This window comes from Mizuhopecten yessoensis, unplaced genomic scaffold, assembly GCF_002113885.1.
Source record: "Mizuhopecten yessoensis strain PY_sf001 unplaced genomic scaffold, ASM211388v2 scaffold4001, whole genome shotgun sequence".
NCBI lineage: Eukaryota > Metazoa > Mollusca > Bivalvia > Pectinida > Pectinidae > Mizuhopecten > Mizuhopecten yessoensis.
In genome coordinates, this window is record NW_018405326.1 from 650,657 (window position 1) to 665,792 (window position 15,136).

At 36.2% G+C, this 15,136-nt stretch overlaps 1 protein-coding gene and 1 long non-coding RNA gene across 11 annotated transcripts in view; both read right to left on the reverse strand.

The window, feature by feature from the left end:
* Positions 1 to 15,136, reverse strand: part of LOC110448330 (phosphatidylinositol 3-kinase regulatory subunit alpha-like) — a 204,576-nt gene that overhangs the window by 134,307 nt on the left and 55,133 nt on the right. The gene's annotated exons all lie outside the window — the stretch shown is intronic.
* On the reverse strand, positions 97 to 1,906 carry LOC110448331. Of its 8 annotated transcripts, XR_002462709.1 has the most exons (4): positions 1,368 to 1,906; positions 1,082 to 1,211; positions 1,004 to 1,029; positions 393 to 899 (listed from the first exon to the last, which is right to left on the reverse strand). It is a non-coding gene; the product is annotated as an uncharacterized LOC110448331 (long non-coding RNA). The 8 variants fall into 8 exon arrangements; XR_002462702.1 differs by adding an exon at positions 97 to 116 and having other exon boundaries at positions 483 to 1,211; XR_002462708.1 differs by having other exon boundaries at positions 393 to 1,211; positions 1,368 to 1,626; positions 1,679 to 1,906.

The following is a 15,136-nucleotide window of genomic DNA, read 5'->3' on the forward strand; positions in this document are numbered from 1 at the left end:
CCTAACTGCAGCTTTTCCCTCCCTTCCCTAACTGCACCTTTTCCATTTCTTCATTTACTGCACCTTTTCCCTCCCTTCCCTTACTGAAACCTTTTCCATTTCTTTATTTACTGCACCTTTTCCCTTCCTTCCCTAACTGCAACTTTTCCCTCCCTTCCCTCCCTGCCTCTTTTCCCTTTCTTCCTTTCCTGCCCCTTTTCCCTGCCTTCCCTAACTGACACATTTTCCCTCCCTTCCCGACGTGACACCTTTTCCATTTCCTTATTTACTGCTCCTTTTCCATTTCTTTATTTCCTGCTCCTTTTCCCTCCCTTCCCTACCTGCACCATTTCCATTTCCTTATTTACTGCACCTTTTCCCACCCTTCCCTAGCTGCACCTTTTCCATCCCTTCCCTAACTGCAACTTTTCCATTTCTTCATTTACTGCACCTTTTCCCTCCCTTCCCTAACCGCACCTTTTCCCTCCTTTCCCTAACTGCACCTTTTCCCTCCCTTCCCTAACTGACACCTTTTCCATTTCTTCATTTACTGCACCTTTTCCCTCCCTTCCCTAACTGCATCTTTTCCATTTCTTCCCTAACTGCACCTTTACCCTCCCTTCCCTACCTGCACCATTTCCATTTCCTTATTTACTGCACCTTTTACATTTCTTCATTTACTGCACCATTTCCCTCCCTTCCCTAACTGCACCTTTTCCATTTCTTCATTTACTGCACCTTTTCCCTCCCTTCCCTAACTGCACCTTTTCCATTTCTTCATTTACTGCACCTTTTCCCTCCCTTCCCTAACTGCACCTTTTCCATTTCTTCATTTACTGCACCTTTTCCCTCCCTTCCCTAACTGCACCTTTTCCATTTCTTCATTTACTGCACCTTTTCCCTCCCTTCCCTAACTGCACCTTTTCCATTTCTTCATTTACTGCACCTTTTCCCTCCCTTCCCTAACTGCACCTTTTCCCTCCCTTCCCTAACTGCACCTTTTCCCTTTCTTCATTTACTGCACCTTTTCCCTCCCTTCCCTAACTGCACCTTTTCCCTTTCTTCCCTAACTGCACCTTTTCCATTTCTTCATTTACTGCACCTTTTCCCTCCCTTCCCTAACTGCACCTTTTCCATTTCTTCATTTACTGCACCTTTTCCCTCCCTTCCCTAACTGCACCTTTTCCATTTCTTCATTTACTGCACCTTTTCCCTCCCTTCCCTAACTGCACCTTTTCCCTCCCTTCCCTAACTGCACCTTTTCCCTTCCTTCATTTACTGCACCTTTTCCCTCCCTTCCCTAACTGCACCTTTTCCATTTCTTCATTTACTGCACCTTTTCCCTCCCTTCCCTAACTGCACCTTTTCCCTTCCTTCCCTAACTGCACCTTTTCCATTTCTTTATTTACTGCACCTTTTCCGTCCCTTCCCTAACTGCACCTTTTCCATTTCTTCCCTAACTGCACCTTTACCTCCCTTCCCTACCTGCACCTTTTCCATTTCCTTATTTACTGCACCTTTTCCATTTCCTCATTTACTGCACCATTTCCCTCCCTTCCTTAACTGCACCTTTTCCATTTCTTCCCTAACTGCACCTTTACCCTCCCTTCCCTACCTGCACCTTTTCAATTTCCTTATTTACTGCACCTTTTCCATTTCTTCATTTACTGCACCATTTCCCTCCCTTCTCTAACTGCACCTTTTCCATTTCTTCATTTACTGCACCTTTTCCCTCCCTTCCCTAACTGCACCTTTTCCATTTCTTCCCTAACTGCACCTTTACCTCCCTTCCCTACCTGCACCTTTTCCATTTCCTTATTTACTGCACCTTTTCCATTTCTTCATTTACTGCACCATTTCCCTCCCTTCCCTAACTGCACCTTTTCAATTTCTTCATTTACTGCACCTTTTCCCTCCCTTCCCTAACTGCACATTTTCTATTTCTTCATTTACTTCACCTTTTCCATTTCTTCACTTACTGCACCATTTCCCTCCCTTCCCTGACTGCACCTTTTCAATTTCTTCATCTACTGCACCTTTTCCCTCCCCTCCCTAACTGCACCTTATCCCTCCCTTCTCTAACTGCACCTTTTCCATTTCTTCACTTACTGCACCATTTCCCTCCCTTCCCTAACTGGACCTTTTCCATTTCTTCATTTACTTCACCTTTTCCATTTCTTCATTTACTGCACCTTTTCCCTCCCTTCCCTAACTGACACCTTTTCCCTCCCTTCCCTAACTGACACCTTTACCCTCCCTTCCCTACCTGCACCTTTTCCATTTCCTTATTTACTGCACCTTTTCCATTTCTTTATTTACTGCACCCTTTCCCTCCTTTCCCTAACTGCACCTTTTCTCTCCCTTCCCTAACTGCACCTTTTCCATCCATCTTATTATATACTGTCACCAAATAAACCTACTGACCAAATTAAAATACAAAAGTGGGTTTTTCCAGACAACTTGAATTAATATTAACGAGGTTCTGCTGTGATTAGAGACAGGTGTGGTTACCGACATCGCCTGGGGTGGAGTAAGAACGATCACACAGAAGGTTATGACATGAAAAAATATTACATGAAGACACGATCTGTTGTTATATGGGAGTAGGAGAAGAAGTGCCAAAACTGTGTACAAACTTTGTCAGTATTACTGTTGAATTTCCTAGAATATGTTTCCTACTTGTAAATTGTGAAACAGTTTATGATCCGAGCTGGCGCCTCATTGGTTGCCCTCTAGCCCTTCCTGTCAACGGGAGAGTTGATTGGTTGGATATTCAGCCATCCATGCCCACCTGCTGGAGACACCTGTACATTGCCGAAAGCTTGTTAGCTTTTAATAATTACTCCAATTACATCTTCAATTTATCAAATGTTTTAATATCCTTTTTAATGAGATAACGTGATTGTTTTATATCTTAACATATCACATGATTATTATTTTTTATAAATTTCTATTTTAGAACCAATACATGCATCTTAGATGAGAATTTTAGGCTGCTCAAGCTTACAGTTTGGAGCCTACCTGTACACTGAAGGGCAGTGACAGATGAGGCGGCCAATCAGGTAAGCTTGGGGTCACCTGTGTGTATTATTAAGTAGGAGTAGGACCAGCAGGACTGACCCAATGACCTACTTGTCTGACAGGTACAATATAATGGATGGACAACTTAACAAAATAATCAAATCCCTTGTACACACAACCATAGAACCATCAAGAAAACATCAATATTATCATTATCCAGCCTTACAACACTGTCAACCGTACAGTGACACTGTCTGCTGGATTGAATACATCTTAATCACATACTGTAATAGGTGCAGACTTTTATCAAATTCTGCCCGAAAACTAACAACTTTTATCACTTTTATTTATAAAAAAAATAATGCGAATCTGATATATGTTAATGATCCAAGTAACGTCACATTCATTCAATGTTAAAGATTTCAGTAATTTTATGTCCAGTGTAGAGGATCTTAACAGATCCTGTATCAGTAAATAAACCAAACTTAAACAAACACAAGGATAGTGTGCCAAAGCATACATTTACAAACCTTTTCATGACAGACAAACTAAAAAATGTTTTCAACAAATATCTGCTATAGATATGTTTTGTCCTTAAATTCTAACTGCAAGGAAAGAAGAAAACTTTTATTCTTATTTCAAAGGTATCTATTTCCCCCGACATTGGATAACATCAGCCCAACAATATCTTGTAAAACAACCAAGCTGCTAGTCTCACTACCACCATTTACTACCACTGAGGGGGAACTAAAACCTATAACACAGAGCACACTTGTATAGGATTCTGTAACCTTTCTACACCAGACCTCCGAGCCTCCTCGAGCCTCCTCAAGCCTCCTAGGAGTCCCAACACAACTACAACCTTGGCTTTGGTTCCCTGATCTCAGTCCTTTCCATTTACCTGTCTATTCTGAGTAGCCATAAAAAGCCGAAGACTTTGAATTATGTATCTGTAATGCAATAAATAATTTCTGAAGAACTGCCTGAAATATTAATGATATACCCAAATGGAGAATAAGTTCAGAAAGATCACAATCTTGAATTCATTTCAGAGACATGATGTGACCTGAATTTAAATTGTATTCTATTATACTAATTAGTTTGGATGATTTACTCAAACTAAAAAAATATCAGAAATACAGATCTAAAGCTTAATATTCAGGGACTTAATACCCAACAGATAAATTTACCTCAATCTATATTATTATGAATTGATTAAGTAGTTTATCAATATTATTATGAATTGATTAAGTAGTGTATCTGTATTATTATGAAGCGATCAATTAGTTTATCAAATAAATAAGTAATAAACAGTGTAATCTGGTTAACACAAAAGACGAATACACCTCCTTGTTTGTTAGATAACAAACTCAGACAAATACCCCTCCTTGTTTGTTATATAACAAACTCAGACAAATACCCCTCTTGTTTGTTAGGTAACAAACTCAGACAAATCCCCATCCTTGTTTATTGGTAACAGACTCAGACAAATGCCCCTCCTTGTTTGTTGGTAACAAACTCAAGACGAAATATACAACTGAAATGCACTCTCCTGGCTAAATAATATTTTTTTTAGACATGTCAAATCCTTTTCCGTTAACTCAAACTCTGATGAGTTGAATTCCTCTCCTGCTATCTCAAACTCAGATGAGTTAACACCTTTTGTTTGTTGGTAACAAACTCACACAAATACCCCTCTTGTTTGTTAGATAACAAACTCGGACAAATACACCTCCTTGTTTGTTGGTAACAAACTCAAGACGAAATATACAACTGAAATGCACTCTCCTGGCTAAATAATATTTTTTTTAGACATGTCAAATCCTTTTCCGTTAACTCAAACTCTGATGAGTTGAATTCCTCTCCTGCTATCTCAAACTCAGATGAGTTAACACCTTTTGTTTGTTGGTAACAAACTCAGATAAATCCCCCTCCTTGTTTATTGGTAACAGACTCAGACAAATACCCCTCCTTGTTTGCTGGTAACAAACTCAAGACGAAATATACAACTGAAATGCACTCTCCTGGCTAAATAATATTTTTTTTAGACATGTCAAATCCTTTTCCGTTAACTCAAACTCTGATGAGTTGAATTCCTCTCCTGCTATCTCAAACTCAGATGAGTTAACACCTTTTGTTTGTTGGTAACAAACTCACACAAATACCCCTCTTGTTTGTTAGGTAACAAACTCAGACAAATCCCCCTCCTTGTTTGTTGGTAACAAACTCAAGACGAAATATACAACTGAAATGCACTCTCCTGGCTAAATAATATTTTTTTTAGACATGTCAAATCCTTTTCCGTTAACTCAAACTCTGATGAGTTGAATTCCTCTCCTGCTATCTCAAACTCAGATGAGTTAACACCTTTTGTTTGTTGGTAACAAACTCAGATAAATCCCCCTCCTTGTTTATTGGTAACAAACTCAAGACGAAATATACAACTGAAATGCACTCTCCTGGCTAAATAATATTTTTTTTAGACATGTCAAATCCTTTTCCGTTAACTCAAACTCTGATGAGTTGAATTCCTCTCCTGCTATCTCAAACTCAGATGAGTTAACACCTTTTGTTTGTTGGTAACAAACTCACACAAATACCCCTCTTGTTTGTTATATAACAAACTCAGACAAATACGCCTTTTGTTTGTTGGTAACAAACTCAGACTAATCCCCCTCCTTGTTTATTGGTAACAGTCTCAGACAAATTCCCCTCCTTGTTTGTTGGTAACAAACTCAGACTAATCCCCCTCCTTGTTTATTGGTAACAAACTCAAGACGAAATATACAACTGAAATGCACTCTCCTGGCTAAATAATATTTTTTTTAGACATGTCAAATCCTTTTCCGTTAACTCAAACTCTGATGAGTTGAATTCCTCTCCTGCTATCTCAAACTCAGATGAGTTAACACCTTTTGTTTGTTGGTAACAAACTCAGATAAATCCCCCTCCTTGTTTATTGGTAACAGTCTCAGACAAATTCCCCTCCTTGTTTGTTGGTAACAAAATCAGACAAAAACACCTCTTGTTTGTTTGATAACAAACTCAGACAAATACATCTCCTTGTTTGTTATATAACAAAATCAGACAAATACCCCTCCTTGTTTGTTAGAAAACCACCACAGACAAATACACCTCTTGTTTGTTGGTAACAAACTCAAGACGAAATATACAACTGAAATGCACTCTCCTGGCTAAATAATATTTTTTTTAGACATGTCAAATCCTTTTCCGTTAACTCAAACTCTGATGAGTTGAATTCCTCTCCTGCTATCTCAAACTCAGATGAGTTAACACCTTTTGTTTGTTGGTAACAAACTCAGATAAATCCCCCTCCTTGTTTATTGGTAACAAACTCAAGACGAAATATACAACTGAAATGCACTCTCCTGGCTAAATAATATTTTTTTTAGACATGTCAAATCCTTTTCCGTTAACTCAAACTCTGATGAGTTGAATTCCTCTCCTGCTATCTCAAACTCAGATGAGTTAACACCTTTTGTTTGTTGGTAACAAACTCACACAAATACACATCTTGTTTGTTAGATAACAAACTCATACAAATACACCTCTTGTTTGTTAGGTAACAAACTCAGACAAATCCCCATCCTTGTTTATTGGTAACAGACTCAGACAAATACCCCTCCTTGTTTTTTGGTAACAAACTCAAGACGAAATATACAACTGAAATGCACTCTCCTGGCTAAATAATATTTTTTTTAGACATGTCAAATCCTTTTCCGTTAACTCAAACTCTGATGAGTTGAATTCCTCTCCTGCTATCTCAAACTCAGATGAGTTAACACCTTTTGTTTGTTGGTAACAAACTCAGATAAATCCCCCTCCTTGTTTATTGGTAACAGTCTCAGACAAATTCCCCTCCTTGTTTGTTGGTAACAAAATCAGACAAAAACACCTCTTGTTTGTTAGATAACGAACTCAGACAAATACCCCTCCTTGTTTGTTGATAACAAACTCAGACAAATACATCTCCTTGTTTGTTATATAACAAACAAAGACAAATACACCTCTTGTTTGTTGGTAACAAACTCAGATAAATCCCCCTCCTTGTTTATTGGTAACAGACTCAGACAAATACACCTCCTTGTTTGTTGGTAACAAACTCAGACAAATCCCCCTCCTTGTTTATTGGTAACAGACTCAGACAAATACCCCTCCTTGTTTGTTGGTAACAAACTCAAGACGAAATATACAACTGAAATGAACTCTCCTGGTTAAATAATATTTTTTTTAGACATGTCAAATCCTTTTCCGTTAACTCAAACTCTGATGAGTTGAATTCCTCTCCTGCTATCTCAAACTCAGATGAGTTAAATTCCTCTTATGTTTACTCAAATTCTGCGATGTCAAATACCTCTCCTGGTTAACTCAAATTCTGATCAGTCAAATACCTCTCCTGTTATCTCAAACTCAGATGAGTTAAATTCCTCTATGTTAACTCAAATTCTGCGATGTCAAATACCTCTCCTGGTTAACCCTTTCACCCCTAAGTAACTTTATTAACTCTTCCATGCATTGATCTGGATGAGTCCATTATGGTCTATAGTGGTGAAAGGGTTAGCTCAAATTCTGATCAGTCAAATACCTCTCCTGGTTAATTCCAACTCAGATGAGCCTAAAACCTCTCCAGGATAACTCAAACTTTGATGAGTCAAATACCTCTCCTGGTTAATTCAAATTTAAATGAATTGAATGCTTACCGTGGCAACTCAAACTTTGATGAGTCAAATACAAATGTACCTCTCCTGGTTAAGTCAAACTTTGATGAGTCAAATACAAACGTACCTCTCCTGGTTAAGTCAAACTTTGATGAGTCAAATACAAACGTACCTCTCCTGGTTAAGTCAAACTTTGATGAGTCAAATACAAACGTACCTCTCCTGGTTAAGTCAAACTTTGATGAGTCAAATACAAACGTACCTCTCCTGGTTAAGTCAAACTTTGATGAGTCAAATACAAACGTACCTCTCCTGGTTAAGTCAAACTTTGATGAGTCAAATACAAATGTACCTCTCCTGGTTAAGTCAAACTTTGATGAGTCAAATACAAACGTACCTCTCCTGGTTAAGTCAAACTTTGATGAGTCAAATACAAACGTACCTCTCCTGGTTAAGTCAAACTTTGATGAGTCAAATACAAATGTACCTCTCCTGGTTAAGTCAAACTTTGATGAGTCAAATACAAATGTACCTCTCCTGGTTAAGTCAAACTTTGATGAGTCAAATACAAACGTACCTCTCCTGGTTAAGTCAAACTTAAATGAGCTTCATGTTTATCGGCTGGTAACTCAAAACCTGGATTAGCAGATACCCTTCTTTAATCAAACAGATAATTTGTTACTACACAATACCTACTGTTTACCTAATTACATGACTTTGACATTTTTTTGGATTTACCAATTTCAAATTAAAGGCAGATTGTACAGTTGCAGTGTCTATCACAAGAACTGGGGTGTTCATATGTGGATTAATAGGCGACACTTTAATACCAGAATTGTATTTATTATCTAACATTAGATCTGTCCTACATGGTGGTCTACTAGTTACAAACATGCCCCCCGAGCCATTTACCTACTTAGCACAGACCTGGAATAGCACATTCATCACCCCACCACATGATCCATCACATGACAAAGGTAAAAAGTTGGGAACGCTGTCAAAACCACAATACATGCCCATGTACCTCCACGTTGTCTGTGAAACTTGTCAGACCCAGCACACCCTGTAGTGGTGAAACGTGTGTCCACAAAGTTTCATCAAAATGCCTCCAGTCATTTAAAAAATAACACAAACCAACTAATTGTGATTTTATTGCCATGAATGAAAATTAGGAAAATATCACCCTATTTCTACAAAATATGTCCACTCATCAGCAGGTCTCATTTCTATAAAAAAAGAAATCTTTGATGAATGGATAGGTGGGAGGGTGGATGAACAGAGGGATACACAGCCTACTGTTAGTCTATCCAATTTTCAGTAGATGTTTAACTTACCAAGATTTGTAGTGTTTTACTCAATTTTTAGTTTGTTAAATTTAAATCATTTGGCATTTTATTCCTAACTTTAACAGTTTGAAGTTCATTTTCATTTGACATTTTATTTCTAACTTTAACAGTTTAAATTTCATTTTCCTTTGGCATTTTATTTCTAACTTTAACAGTTTGAAGTTCATTTTCATTTGGCATTTTATTTCTAACTTTAACAGTTTAAATTTCATTTTCCTTTGGCATTTTATTTCTAACTTAAGTTCATCTTCATTTGGCATTTTATTCCTAACTTTAACAGTTTGAAGTTCATTTTCATTTGGCATTTTATTTCTAACTTTAACAGTTTCAATTTCATTTTCATTTGGCATTTCATTTCTAACTTTAACAGTCTTAAGTTCATTTTCGATTGGCGTTTTATTTCGAACTTTAACAGTTTTAAGGTGACTCCACACATCGTCATCAGCGTCCATTTTCGTGACGTACTTCCGGAAAAAGTACAGCTCGGACTCAGTTATCTTGATCGAAATGTGCATGTACACCGTGTTGTCATTTCCGTATTGCGTATTGGGCATTCAATATCGTAGTGCGAATTATAGTTACACCTGGGCCGTTTTCGTTTAAACGTCAAACCAATCGGACCACTTTTGTTCATTTATTAAATAAGGTCGGACCTAGTAATCTGATGCTGCTTTCAGGCGAGCCTTGAGAAAGCCTTGCAAGGCCTGCATACACATTTGCAGGTCCGCCAGGATTTATACCCGAAATAGTTACATTTATAAACGGTCAAACCGGTTGCTCCGCATAAACGAACAGGCCCCTGGTAAACAATAGAACATGTGCGTGCCAATGATATGTCAACACCCGATATCGAGATTTTACCGGGAAATGTATAATCACACGTACTTCAGGAATAAAGCTTTCCAAATCATAGTCATAAACAGATAAACAGACTCACGGGAAGACAGTGACATGCGACCAGACGACCTCAAGAAGGTCATATAGGAAACGCATGTAATGCGGACGTACTGACCTCACATGTGCATATCACGTGCTTACACGAGTTCATAAGCTCGAGGTCGTTACGATTTTCGCTGTTGAGGGAGTTTTGTTCTGTCGATTAAATCGTGTTTACAAATGTAGTCTACTAACTCTGTGAAAATAATGTTTTGTAAAATATCAAGATACCTATGAAATGCATGTATGAGTGCACGTGAGAACGGCATACCATGCGATAGCCTCTGGTCACTTATGTACCTGACATGTAATTATAAATATACCGTGAGTTAGCGGACTGTGGAATGATGTCCAAAGTGTAACATGACTGAGGGTAATTTGGTTCCATTAAAGAACAATAAATTGATAATTGTTGATTTATTTCCATCATTTTTGTTATATGTAAACAGAGACAACTGTAATTGTGTAAATGTCACCCCTCTGCAATAAGTTCCGATTTTTTGCAAGGAAGATAACTCTCACCCGGATCGAAGTGATTGTAAAATGTAAATTAAATTAATTATTAAGCCATTGTGTATATTTTGTTCAATTTCCCATTCTATATGTATAGATCTTTGTGTCCTGTTTGCTTTTAGCTTGTAGATAATCACTTTTATCCGTAAAAATTCAATAAAAAACACTTTGTGTAACATGTGTTACATATATTGCGATAAATAAAATATTTGTAGGGTTAATTAGAAATGCTTCTTTTCATTTTATCATTGTTGTTATTGTTCCGAACAATGTCACACACAAAAAAAAACGGAAAATATTAAAATTGACGAAAATTCATTTTTTTGGTATTTTCCCAAAAAAGTCCCCAAACTATCGGAATGTTTAGATTTTCATAAAATCAACTCTACATAGTTGCATAACCATTACCGTAAAAAAAAACATGTAATTTGCGCACCTGTGTAATTTGCGCAGGTACTTTTTGAGGCTGAAAATCGGGGAAAAAGCTTCTACTTGAATATTTTGCGCGCCCAAAAAATATGGAAAAAAAACGATGTTCATGCTCCGAAAATCGATCTCTGAATATTTAAAAAATAAATATATTTCTATGATTTTTTTTTTCATTGATGTAAAATGATATTTAAAACCAAGAAGAAACTACGTAAAATGTGTTTTTTGTTGCTTGTTTTCTTTGAATTATCTGACACACACGTGTGCGCATATCGGCATACATCAATTCATTTTAGCAATATTTTACATAAAACATTTACTTGCTTACAAAAACATATCAATTAATAAGTAAATCGATGTTTAGTAACCGCTGGTGCATATCTCCTGGTGAAAGACATAATTAGATACCTTTTATTGATCATAATTACGATCAGTGAGAAGGGCTCATCATGGCGGCTTGGGTTATGTCACTTCAAACCAGGTCATGTCACAGTTCAGTTTGGCCACGGAATTAGATTATCTAAGTCCGTGGTTTGGCGATATTTTTTGGCCACACATTTTTTACCTACTGTAAAATTATTAAAATCGGTCATCTGTGGTCATGACTACTGGTTTTGCGACATTTACAGGTAAGTAAACCACGGAGGGCATGATTTCACCGATATCGTCTGGTCCCGGACAATAGGCCAGGTAGGATCGCATTCTTCAGCGTTAATTATTGACACTTCTCAACACTACAGTCAATACAAATTACAATGCAGTAATTAGCTAACACTATCTCTGTGATTACCCGTTAACAATAGCGCTACTAATGAAATGATTTGCAGTCGCGATCGACGGACCGTGTTGTTGTTTTTTTCACTCACCAACACATGGCATGAATTACGAAGCCCTACTGCATTGTCATAACTACAGACTGATTTGACTGATAAGGGATTATAAAAAATATGTTTATACTAGAAGCGTGGACAATCAATACATCCTCTTCAAATCTACTACAAGGAAAAAAATAGTTAACGCAGACTATTTTTACGATGCTTCATTTAATAAATATTGAAATAATTCACGAGGTTATTATCAATCACGTGTTTACGTAATGTTAGACGCGAGATCAACATGAAAGTGAGCCGGAAAAAAACATGCTATACGCATACTCATAGGCGATTTGGAAAAACCTTACAGAACTTACATGGAACGGAGCTTAAATTGAACAACTACATTTTCGTAATAGTATGGGGAAACGCACAGAGATGTCGAAACGTAATGTCGTAAGTTGATCGGCGATTCTCTGGCATAGGAATTTGGCTAAACCGTTTTTGTTAACGGTTACCTATTTAATAATACTTTTCACATAATCTTACATAACAACACATTATGTATCTTTTATTAATGTTTTGACATAAATAAATTTGTTGATCGTCTTAGAGTTTCGTGTACCAAGGGAAATAATCCAAGATGGCGATCTCCCAGAATCGTCGATCTTTTCCTGAAAAAAAACTTGAAATTTTCTATACCTGTGTATTTTATGCACCCCCCACTTTGGGTATTAAATTTCTGAAAAAAAAGTGCGCAAATTACATGGGTTTTTACGGTATATGAAAGTTTCAACGAATTTTACTGGTTAATTGCGAAAGTGTGGAGCCACCTTAAGTTCATTTTCCAACTAGTGCTACAGTTGACCTATTAAACGATGGTGAAAAAAAAGTAGAAATTAAATTTACAGTATAAATATATATATATAAATATTTACAGTATAAATATATATATATAAACATTTACAGTATAAATATATATATATAAATATTTACATTATAAATATATATATATAAATATTTACAGTATAAATATATATATATAAATATTTACAGTATAAATATATATATATATAAATATTTACAGTATAAATATATATATTTACAGTATAAATATATATATATAAATATTTACAGTATAAATATTTATATATAAATATTTCAACATATACAAAAAAGGGACAAAAATCCAACATTTTAACATTATTTCATATCTATGAAAGCAACAAAATTTGCAAAAGTGATACCTATACCAAGATACCTGAGCCAGATTGACAGAATGAAGTGTCACATGACCACCTCCGATACAGACATGAGTAGTATACATTGCCGATAGATAAATAATCCAGTTATCTATAAATCACTTAAACAAATACAACAGGCCTATAGTGCCTGTATCACTCGCCTGATTATCCTACTATATTACCCTAGTCTGTTTATACTGTAATTTGACTATAAACATCACAGATTCTGTATTGTTAGCATTTGAAACGTTATGTTCCAAGTGACCGATTGATATACTGATAACATAGACTGATTTTTTTTAATTTGCAGTCCTTTCACTTAATTAATTTGCTGTATTTTGACATAAGTAAACTGTTGTCTTTGGATCAATAATATTTAAAAGGGGGTTAGGTGCCTAAATTTTAATCCCCCACCCCCTCTGAACCTCGCCCCTAAGAATCTGAAACTGAAACCTACTTGAAAATTGTCTTGAAAGAATTATCAAGGCAAAAGGAGTTATCCTGATCTTACCTAACCCTATTTCAAGTTCAGAAAATATCGGTTACCATTGGGCGGATTGGTCGAGTGGTTAACACTCCGGCCTTCCAAGCAGGCGGTCAGGGCTCGATCCCCCAAGTCGCTGTACTCATGTAATATTCAGAGAAAGTGTTTTTCTCCTGCCCACACAACTCCAACAACCCAATTGGAGTATATAATGGTCTGGGGTGGGTGTTGCGGTATCTGTGCTGTAGCATTCAAGTGAGGTGGCACTATAAATGAAACCGTTGGAAGCACGGTCCCACTACAAAACGGAACACAATACATCTCCAGCACACACACAGGCATACACACATAGGGAGATATTAGTCAGGTGGCATAGGACTAGTAGTTAGCGCCTGATAAGGCAGCTCCTGCGAATTCTTCAATATTGTATTGATTACTATATATGCTAATTGTTTTGACTGTATAAAATTGTATATCTATGTACTGTAAAGCGCTTAAGAGTGGCTTATGTTAGCTAGATAGGGCGCTATATCAAATGTTGTATATTTGTATATTTATTTACTTAAGTAACATGTTCGGTTACCGTTAAGTAAGCTAGAGTGTGGGATTTGATTAGAATTCAGAGTGATATCATCATTTTTATTTGGAGGTTAACAGAACTATAACACTGACTCCAATTATAGTCTGTATTTGTATAATACAGTCTGTCAAAAGATTTTAAAATGCTACTGATAAATTTCCCATCTTTCTTCCTATTTTATTACATCTTTCTGACATACAAGGAAGAGATCACTTCAGAATGCCTGAATAAATTAGTCTTGAATCTTGCCATACATTTGAACGATTTGAAGGCCAGTCAATGGTATCTGGGGTTGATAAATATCTTTGTAAGATCTTTGACTCGAACACGTAACTGTAAATTTATCAAAATTTTCATTGCCTATCTATCAGGAAATGGGATAAAATTTATTTCAATCCAGCAATAAATTGGTGACGAATCAGTAACTGTATCACTGTTACATCGTTTTTACCACAAAAGTGAACATTAATACCTGTTAAAGTCATACATCATGCTAATTTATCTCAGGTTTTAAATAATGCTCTTTTTCTAAAAACAGCTAATTGGTGAGGGCCGAAAGATCGATGTACAATTTCATCTTCAATCATTACCTTCTCAGACATAAATCATGTACAGAATACATTTCTCATGTTAATTTCCGACTATTTTAGTTCCTTATTGGCTTTCAGAATTAAGCTTTAAATGTTTAATAAAAAACAAGATGAATCTGACAAAGGTATTAAATTTCTTTCTGTTGGTATAGTGTTTAGTAATAATACACTTCAAAGTTTATAATTTACTACTAACAACTAGGTCTTTATCATTAAAGGGGAGGTAATCCCACATAAGTATGAGAGAAATATACAGATACAGTATACAGAACATTTTAGTCTCGGAGTGATGATCTAATCCAAACTCATTATCAATGTTTTGTTATGAAATAAATCCACTGCCAAAAAAAACATGTTTTCAAAATTTTCAAACATTTATTTTTATTTTTTTGTTACAAAAAATTGGAATATTTTTTTCATAAAGACAAACTGTTTAGCAAGATGTAAAAAGTTTTCTGAAACAATCAACCCACTTACATATACCTGTCTCCTGAATTCATTGTAAGTATTAAAAATATTCAAA